Below are 9,265 nucleotides of genomic sequence, written 5' to 3' on the forward strand. Positions count from 1 at the left end.
GTTTCTGATTCCTTTTTATATCATTGGATGTTGTTATATATTGTTCAATGGAAATGGACAAATAAAACACAGTTTAAACTTCTCTATGACCATGATGACGTATTTTTCCATTCAGCTATTTATGCATGTATTAAAACTGTTCTGTAATTTCAATTAAGAAACTTGAATTTATGATTATCATTGTGCATTTGATTACATTTCCGTGTGTTATACAAGTTCAATTTAATACAGTTTCCACATAACCAATTAATTTGAAATCAAAATCTGTCATTTTCGTTTAAAGTCTGACATGTACACTTTTCTAAACAAGTTTATGCGATATGACCCAAATATGATAATTCTGTTTTCAATAACAAGAAGATATCTTCCCATTGCCGTATATCTGTCATTATCTGTATCTGGTTAGTTAAATATATGACTGGATTACTTGCCTCTCCGTTAGGTAGGCTCTCATGAAAACTGTATTTCGAAGTGAAACCAAGCGGAGAGTAGCAACTAGTATTATTCGGAAAACCTCGGATCTCGGTAGAAAGAATCGATGTGTACCGAATGAACGTGAATGGATGTCATGTTGAATATTTATTATTTTTTTCATCAGCGCCAACTCTAGCTTCTATGTCTTCCATCAACCTCCATCCCTAGACACCTTTTCATTTTGTATTGTTTACTTTTGAAATACATCTAAAAAAACAACAACTTTATTTGTTATTGTGGATGAAAAAACGCTAACGAGAGATGTTATATAATTTTTAATTACTTGATTCTGAATCCGCTTTCCGCTGTCTCACTTTGCTGTTAACACCGAAGGGTATAACTTTTAAACTATGTGTAAACAGATAAAATATAGGTATGTTTTGAGAAATATTAATAAATATAATATAGATATGTTTTGAGAAATATTAATTAATAATATTCAGATAAAGATAAGTATTGTTTTGATTATGTTTTCAGTATAAGTCAAAGCTTATTGAAAATAAATATATATTCTAAAGCAAAACTTTTACTTTAAAAATTAGATAAAGGATAGTGCTTGTGTGTTTTCACGTTACGATATGTAGCTAAACATTTAAATACATGTAAAACAACTTATTTCTTATTTTGTTTTCCTGTATAATGTGATGTAAATAAAGAAACGTTTCGAAAGTTATTCTACTAACGAAGGTCGGGGTATTAAGTTTACCGGAGTTTTCGACCCAGTTTTTAACCCCGAGCTACGATGTTCACACATGTTACATCTGCTGGTAGCACAGTTAACAACTGAGCAATTTTCTAAAACCTAGGAGAGGCTAAATCGTGCATTACAAGATTTTCTATTAAAAAAAAGTTTGATTTATTTTGTGCTGTGCGGAAACGCTGTCCGGCTCCGGTCCGCAAAGTCGTATATCCCACACTCTCGTTCCCCTTCCTGTGGGGTTTGGTATCGCCTCAGGGATCCTTCGTCTTATAGATTGTTACAGCCATTTACCATCAATCAATACCTCTTTCAAGTTCAAAGACATTTTACTGCCTTCATTTCTATCTTTTTTCTCTCTATGAATTTGATCATAATCTTTGAATCCGTAGCTTTTAAATACTCATATATCTGTGCCTGCCCTGAACGAAAGGATAAACCCCCCATCAAAGCCTAGCTCCGTGTGTGGCGGCTGGGGGGACCGACTTTTTGGGGGTCTGGGCTTTGTATGTGTCAAGTTAACTTCGGCTCCACAATCTCTTGACGATTTCACGCAGGGGTCTTTATGATAACCCATGACCTTTAAATTGGCGTTTGATTGGCTGATTATGAGAATCCCAGAGATAGGTGTGACCAATTTGTCCAACTGATGCTAGATCTACTGCAAAAACTCAACTAAATAGGTATGATCGCATATGCTTAGATTTTCTTTTGTGAAACCGTTCCGTCTGTTCTTGAGGCTACGGTAAATCGGTCTGGGATAAAAACCTGGGCAGAGTTAGATAAGATAGCTTGGCAAGTGACTCCAAGAACATTATCGCCATTTATCTTAATGTGCGTGAATGTGAGAGTCCTGTGGTTATTTCTATAGCCTTACACACGTACAACCTCGAACTGTCTTGCTAAAGCTTTCACAGCACGCGCTCTCGTTCTCGGAGTAATTACGAGACATGACGTACTCAATTGGTTATCAATCTTGTCTTGTTAAGGCGATAACATCCATGTCGAATTAACGAATTGTTTCAAATTACACGATAAATTTGCACTCAAGAAACACGTCAAGGTACGATACAACCGATGTTGAGTCAAAGTGAGTTCGATGCATTGTTGTTTTTATATGTTTGTGTGTTGTGTTGTTGTTGTTTTATTTTATTGTTGTTTTGTTTTGATGTTTTCTAGTTGTTCTGCTGCGTTGTTTTCTTGTATCTTGTTGTTTTTGTTGCTGCTTTCCTGATGTAGTTGTTGTTATTATTGTGTTGTCGTTGTCGTTGTCGTCGTCGTCGTCGTCGTCGTCGTCGTCGTCGTTGTTGTTGTTGTTGTTGTTGTTGTTGTTTATTTGAATTTTGTTTGCCTGAAGCGAAGTCGCGAAGCGAGACTTTCCGATGGCGACGCTAACGGCAACGACATTCACCTTTAGGTTTTGCGTTTAGATCTGTTTTTCACAAAAGACAAGTCCAACTTTAACCATTGTTGGTAAATAGTTAGATCACGTAGTGGAAATCTCAACAGAAATTTCATTTGCGGAACATCATCTAGAATTCATAGGTGCTACTTGTTGGACTTTAAACTTTTGTGTTAAGCTAAGTTTCTCAATAAATGATAATTCTGTTCGAAACAAATCTGGATTAAAGTCGCGTGGCATTACGTGAATTTTGAAGTTCTACTGTATGTTTTGGTCAAAAACCTAAGATTTTGAGAAATAGATATACATATCTTCACAAACTGAATTTTAAATGAGTTTATTGTCAAATACTGGTATACACAAACAAATAAACAAACACAAACAAACACAAACAAACTAACAAACAAACACAAACAAACACAAACAAACTAACAAACAAACAAAAACAAACTAACAAACAAACTAACAAACAAACACAAACTAACAAACAAACACAAACAAACTAACAAACAAACACAAACAAACTAACAAACAAACACAAACAAACTAACAAACAAACACAAACAAACAAACAAACACAAACAAACAAACAAACAAACACAAACAAACAAACAAACACAAACAAACAAACAAACACAAACAAACAAACAAACAAACACAAACAAACAAACAAACACAAACAAACACAAACAAACTAACAAACAAACACAAACAAACAAACAAACAAACACAAACAAACTAACAAACAAACACAAACAAACTAACAAACAAACACAAACAAACTAACAAACAAGCACAAACAAACTAACAAACACTAACAAACACAAACAAACACAAACTAACAAACACAAACAAATAAACAAACACAAACTAACAAACAAACACAAACAAATAAACAAACAAAGTAACACCTTATAATGTTAACTCGGAAGACGGTAATAGCATGTGATGTCGATTGTGTTTCAATAAACCTATCTATATTGGTCCTCTTAACTCCAAATGCCGCGAGGCCTCCCCGTCATTGGATCTGCTGCATTTTCGCACGTAACGCAAGGATGTTCATAAACCAGAATCATTCACGAAAGAAAACTTGATATTGTTATGATATTTAATTTATCTTAAAGATGTTACCGATATGGCAAATAAAACATAAATCGTTCTTTAGCAGGTGGTCTTGATAAAACGCAGCAAAGACCTTGAAAACAACCATACTCCTATGCGCATGCTCGGCCCTGGAGACCGACGGCCATATTTCTCTCGGATCTGTGGAAAGATGGAAATTATCAGAAATTACCGCGATCACGGTCAGATAGCGATGACAAACGGCTCTACAGTATCGGATTCCTTATCGACATTCCGACAAACCCCACAACTCACCAATTTGTTCCTCACCGTCGTAAAGGCGCGGAACATACACGTGTCAAGAGAAAAAGAAGAGAGTGGTTGAAATGGCAGATCATTTAACTCGAATTCTCCTTATCTTCAATGTCCGATATATCATACAGAAAGAGTCTCGATATTTTTTCTAAATTGTTGTCAAGTCAAATTATATACGTGTAAACATATACTATTTGTTACTATAATTTGTTCACTCGTCATAGTCGATGTTATATTTATATCATAAAAATAATAACAAAAAACTAGAAAATGAATTAATAAAATAAATATATATATTTATAGAACTTCCATAAATTTCAATAAGTGTTACATAGATTTTCTTGTGCTTTCATTTTGTAGTAAGTTTGAATTGATTTTTAGAGAAGTTAACAACGGATATCAATACTCAGTTAATTTGTTATAACTTTATTCGCCAAATTTAGTTCATTTCAATATGATTAATTTTTCTTTGTTTTCATGGTAAATACTCAAATGTGATTGGTCGAAAAATTCTTTTCATTTAAGCATTGAACGGCTTTCAGTTGGCATTCATAGTCAATATGAATGCCAACTGGGCAGAGGCAAATTCAACATGAATCGCGCAATGCTTCTATTTACCATCTGCGATTTTTTATTTTTATTTTTCAAATTCAAATTTCAGTTGGCAGTTCATAAGCTGGTGAACTCGCAACTGAATTGGTAGGGTTATATAGTGGCAGTGCCATACAATGGTAAATATTCTTCTATGAAAGAAATTCCGAGAATGGCGCGAAAAATGTGACGTCACAATATGACAATTGACGTTGCGTATTGATTTGAGAAAAATAATCCCATATAAAACCAGTAAAATTGTACATAAAACATATTTTAAATTAGAAAATCATTTTCAAAAATTAATTATAAGCGTTGATGTCAATTATTTTTTAGGTTTTTCTGCCGTTGCTGATATGTTTTTTGTGGGCCTCTGCGTCCCGCAATAGATACATGAACCTTGAGACCAATCAATATAGGGCAGTTTTATATAGTGCTATCTTACTGAAAGGTCGTAAGCTAGGTACAGTAACATGGAACTCTATCCGGCCAAGTCACAATGGTTTCTCACAGTCTAGCAAGCATCTGAAATTTTAGGTGAGAAATAGGAAGAGGAAAATGTTGGCCAGAGTGGAATAGGTGTGTTTTATTAAAACAACACAGGTGCTTACTATCAAAACACTGACAGCTCAGGTAGACACAGGGGAGCTCAGAAGAGAATGAAATCATCGCCATTTTGAATTTTGTTTTATTTCATTAACCAGTTACAAATAATTCATTAATAGTTTAGTTATTACAGTTATGAAGACTTGCATACATATCATTTAAAACATATCATACTATCAATCAAAACTACCATATTTATATTGTATCTATAATATTTATTCATCAATGTTATCATTTATAAACTAAATGCATGTAAAAATATGTAGTTCATATCACAAGTTATTTTCTGTCGAACATGATTTAAACAACCAGTCATAAGACTCCACCATATTATTTACATTTACCATTGTAGCATGACCTCCTATATCACAATTTGATCAAAATAATTTTATGTTTAATATTTTAATAAGAAAAAACATTATCATAAAATCGCATATAATATCGCATCATGACCAATAACATACTGTAAAAATGTTATTTTCAATGAGGCTGATTTGACTTGTCCATATGGGATAAAATATGGTCGCGAAATAATATGATCATTTCAATTTTCTTCGAAAGAAAGCATACTTTTTCCTTCGATCTTTGACAACCTCGTCTGAACTATCAAAATTAGTGATGAACAGATAACCCAGTAATACAGAATCAAGTATTCAACCTTCCGGAACGCATGGACTTATTTTTCCTGGACTCGTTCAAGTCTCCCTTGGTAAATTTATATTTATATTTTGGATCCAATCCTCTTTTTGCCGATTTTGAGGTCAAATTACTGTTTCTTATCATCGATGTCGATATTCTCTGCTGTTATTTTTTCACTTTGGTTTAAATTTTTTTATTTGTCAAATTCCATTTAACGATATATATATACAATATAGAAATTATACAAAAAGGAATCAGAAACAAGTGTCAAGACACTTATACAAATCTGACACCTATATCTATATATATAGATATAGGTTGACGTTACATAACAGCGTAGATATAATAAAACACGACATCGTATCATAGTGACAATAGAGTTTATTGTGAAATCACCAGATGAAATTTGTACACTATAGATGTGATTTAGAAGGATGCTTCCTCTTACTGTGGGAAATCATTACTGCCCAGTTTAACCGTTAATACCTCTAAACGACTTTAAAAGTCCCGGCTAACTATCCTATTAATCAACCATACCATCACTAGACTTTATTTCAACTTCAAAGGTGAATGTGATCTTAACGACATTTTAGGTTTGGGCGGCCCTAACGATAGAAATCCCTCATACTAATGGCTGCCAGATACACCCGCTCATATTTTGATGAGTTTCAGGACAAATAAACAAACTGTACGCCATGGCGACTGAAACATACGACCTGTTGTTAATTTCATGCCAGCTGTCCAAGTGATACATTGCACGAGCATGGAACACACAAATTAAACGTCCAGGAACTCTTCGTGGTTTAAAGTCCAACGTCACCCCGGCACGAGTGTTGATGGACATATTAATTAACCTTTGAGCACGGGCCTCTCTTTTAATCACGGTAGAACACTGGAAAAAAAAAAGAAAAATAAAAGCGTTTACGATGTACAATTAATATAAAAAAAAACTGTAGTTTAAGCTATAAAGATACTTATTGTGTTTGATCGCTTTCACAATTCATTTTTTTTAATCATTCTTCGCTGTATTATTTTCAAAAGACACGCACATATTTGAAAAGGAGATTTGAAAATGATTTTATGATTGCAGAAAAATGAAAAATTCTGTTCCATACAGCTATTGCGACCAGCATTGACAAATTTAACTCAATTTGGGGGTTCCTATCACGGCGGGCTAGTCGGCAAATAGGATATAGACGAGATGTGTATTAACTCGTTTTTTGGGGATATTAAAAATATTCTAAAATAACATTAAATATTTGTTTATATTCCGGACTGGCGCCGCTGTTTATAAGGATCTTTAAAACGTGACATGCGGGGTTACGGAAACCTCATGAATTCACATGTACCCTTTCAGCAATCTCAGAGGATTGTATAGGAAACAACTAATAAAATAGCACGTTTAAAATTAATTTAATATCATAAGATACACGTTCATGCTGAGTCATGGTTATATATAACATACATGCAGTTGTTTTGTCCTTCTAGAACTCTTCAGCTGGAATCATATGTATATTACTTTAACGGCTTCAATCTAAGATGAATATATGTTAAGTTTTGGCGCTGTGAGCATGACTTTGAAAAAACATACATTTGTAATGAAATTCTTATTTTTATGTCATTTATTTAAGCATTGATATCATTTTTTTTTTGCAAACTGTATGAATCCGCGTAGCGGATTCTTACAGAAGTTTGCAAACAAAATTTGTTTCATACCCCGATAAAACTAAAAAATCAATTGACATCAACGCTTATAATTAATTTTTGAAAATGATTTTCTAATTTAAAACATGTTTTATGTACAGTTTTACTGGTTTTAAATGGGATTCTTTTTCTCAAATCAATACGCAACGTCAATTGTCGTATTGTGACGTCACATTTTTCGCGCCATTCTCGGAATTTCTTTCATAGAAGAATGAAAAGAATTTTTCTACCAATCACGTTTGAGTATTTACCACGAAAACAAAGAAAAATTTATTATATAACAATGTTCAAGAAACACATTTTTTTTTTTTACATAAAATGAAATTATAGACGTCAGACGATGAAAATCTAATTACCATTTTGTCAGCTAATAACTCTGAGGAATCTACGAAGAACTTTTCATGTTTCGTGAACATGTCACTTTGGTGCAAAACAGTTGAGAAGAGGATGTATTTATGCCCATTCTTTCTGATTATTAATTAAAGCAAAGGTGACATGTTTAAACTGTATTGGACATGGTTTCATGTAGTCTTCTAATCTTATTTGCTGTAATTTCTAGTGGATGAAGTATTTTGCTACTTCTTAAATAACATGGTAATTTGAAGATTAATGAAATATATAGCTGATGTAACATGGACGAAAACTTGAATATAAGTTACGTATAGGATGACAGGCCAACCCGCCCAAGTGACAAGGGTTGTACAACAGACACACGCTCACACGGTATTTTAATACAAATCGAGGTACAGTAAAGCCTAAAATGAATTAAACTTCGTCCCTCAGTTTGTAGAACAAGCGATTGGCGTCAATGAGTTTAGGACTTTTTGACTACACCATGCATAATCGAAAATGAAAGTAACTAATTTGGTTATTTTTAGATTTCATATAGAGAAGATGCATAAAAAATGAAAACTTCGCTATCTTGGATTTTGATATACGAGGGATGATTGATAAGTTGTGAGCCTCGTATTAAAGGAGGTAGTCAAGGATGTTCTTTTTAAGTCCTACTATTCTCGGACTCTATAGGGCCGTGTACCCAAGGACTGGTCTCATTTGGTTAGGTCATATCGACGAGGTAGCTCTCTAAAGTATACAATACAAGCGGGTATTGCAAAATGGACTAAATCGGTTAGGGTTAGGGTTAGGGTGAAAGAGTCTGTCATTGTCATGGCTGCCATTCACGATTGTGGCTTTAAATTGGTCCGTCTTATTCACCTTTAGGCTCAATCAGACTTTCATCTATTTCCAAAACTGAAAACAGCTATTTCAGGCACCCTAACCCTAACCCTAACATGCAGTGCATGGATGACTTTCTGAACTTTCCTTAAAAGTGGCATTGAGGCCCTTAAACATCGTTGGCCAAAGTGTATAGATAATGAAGGGGATAATGTTGAAAAATAATAGAATATGTCCGACAAAATTCAAATCCTTCAATATGAGGCTCACAACTTATTAATCAGCCCTCTTATATAGAAAAAAAACTGCATCGCAGGAGAATTAGATTTACAGATTTATGCAATCAATGTTTCCATGACCTAGTTTATAATCTGATATCACTTTTTTAAATACAGTAGGTCATTTTAATTAATTGTACCATACATTATACTTATTTCATCGTCAATGTTAACATATCAATTGTTAAAATAAAAAAAACACTCTTTAATTTCCTACTTTACTAAGTAAGATAAACTGTTTCTTTAAAAAAACTCAACTCGTGCTTCTTCTGTATTTATTGACGTGTAAAGATTTTAAAAAACTACATATGAATAGTACAT

Source organism: Pecten maximus, chromosome 11 (assembly GCF_902652985.1).
Source record: "Pecten maximus chromosome 11, xPecMax1.1, whole genome shotgun sequence".
NCBI lineage: Eukaryota > Metazoa > Mollusca > Bivalvia > Pectinida > Pectinidae > Pecten > Pecten maximus.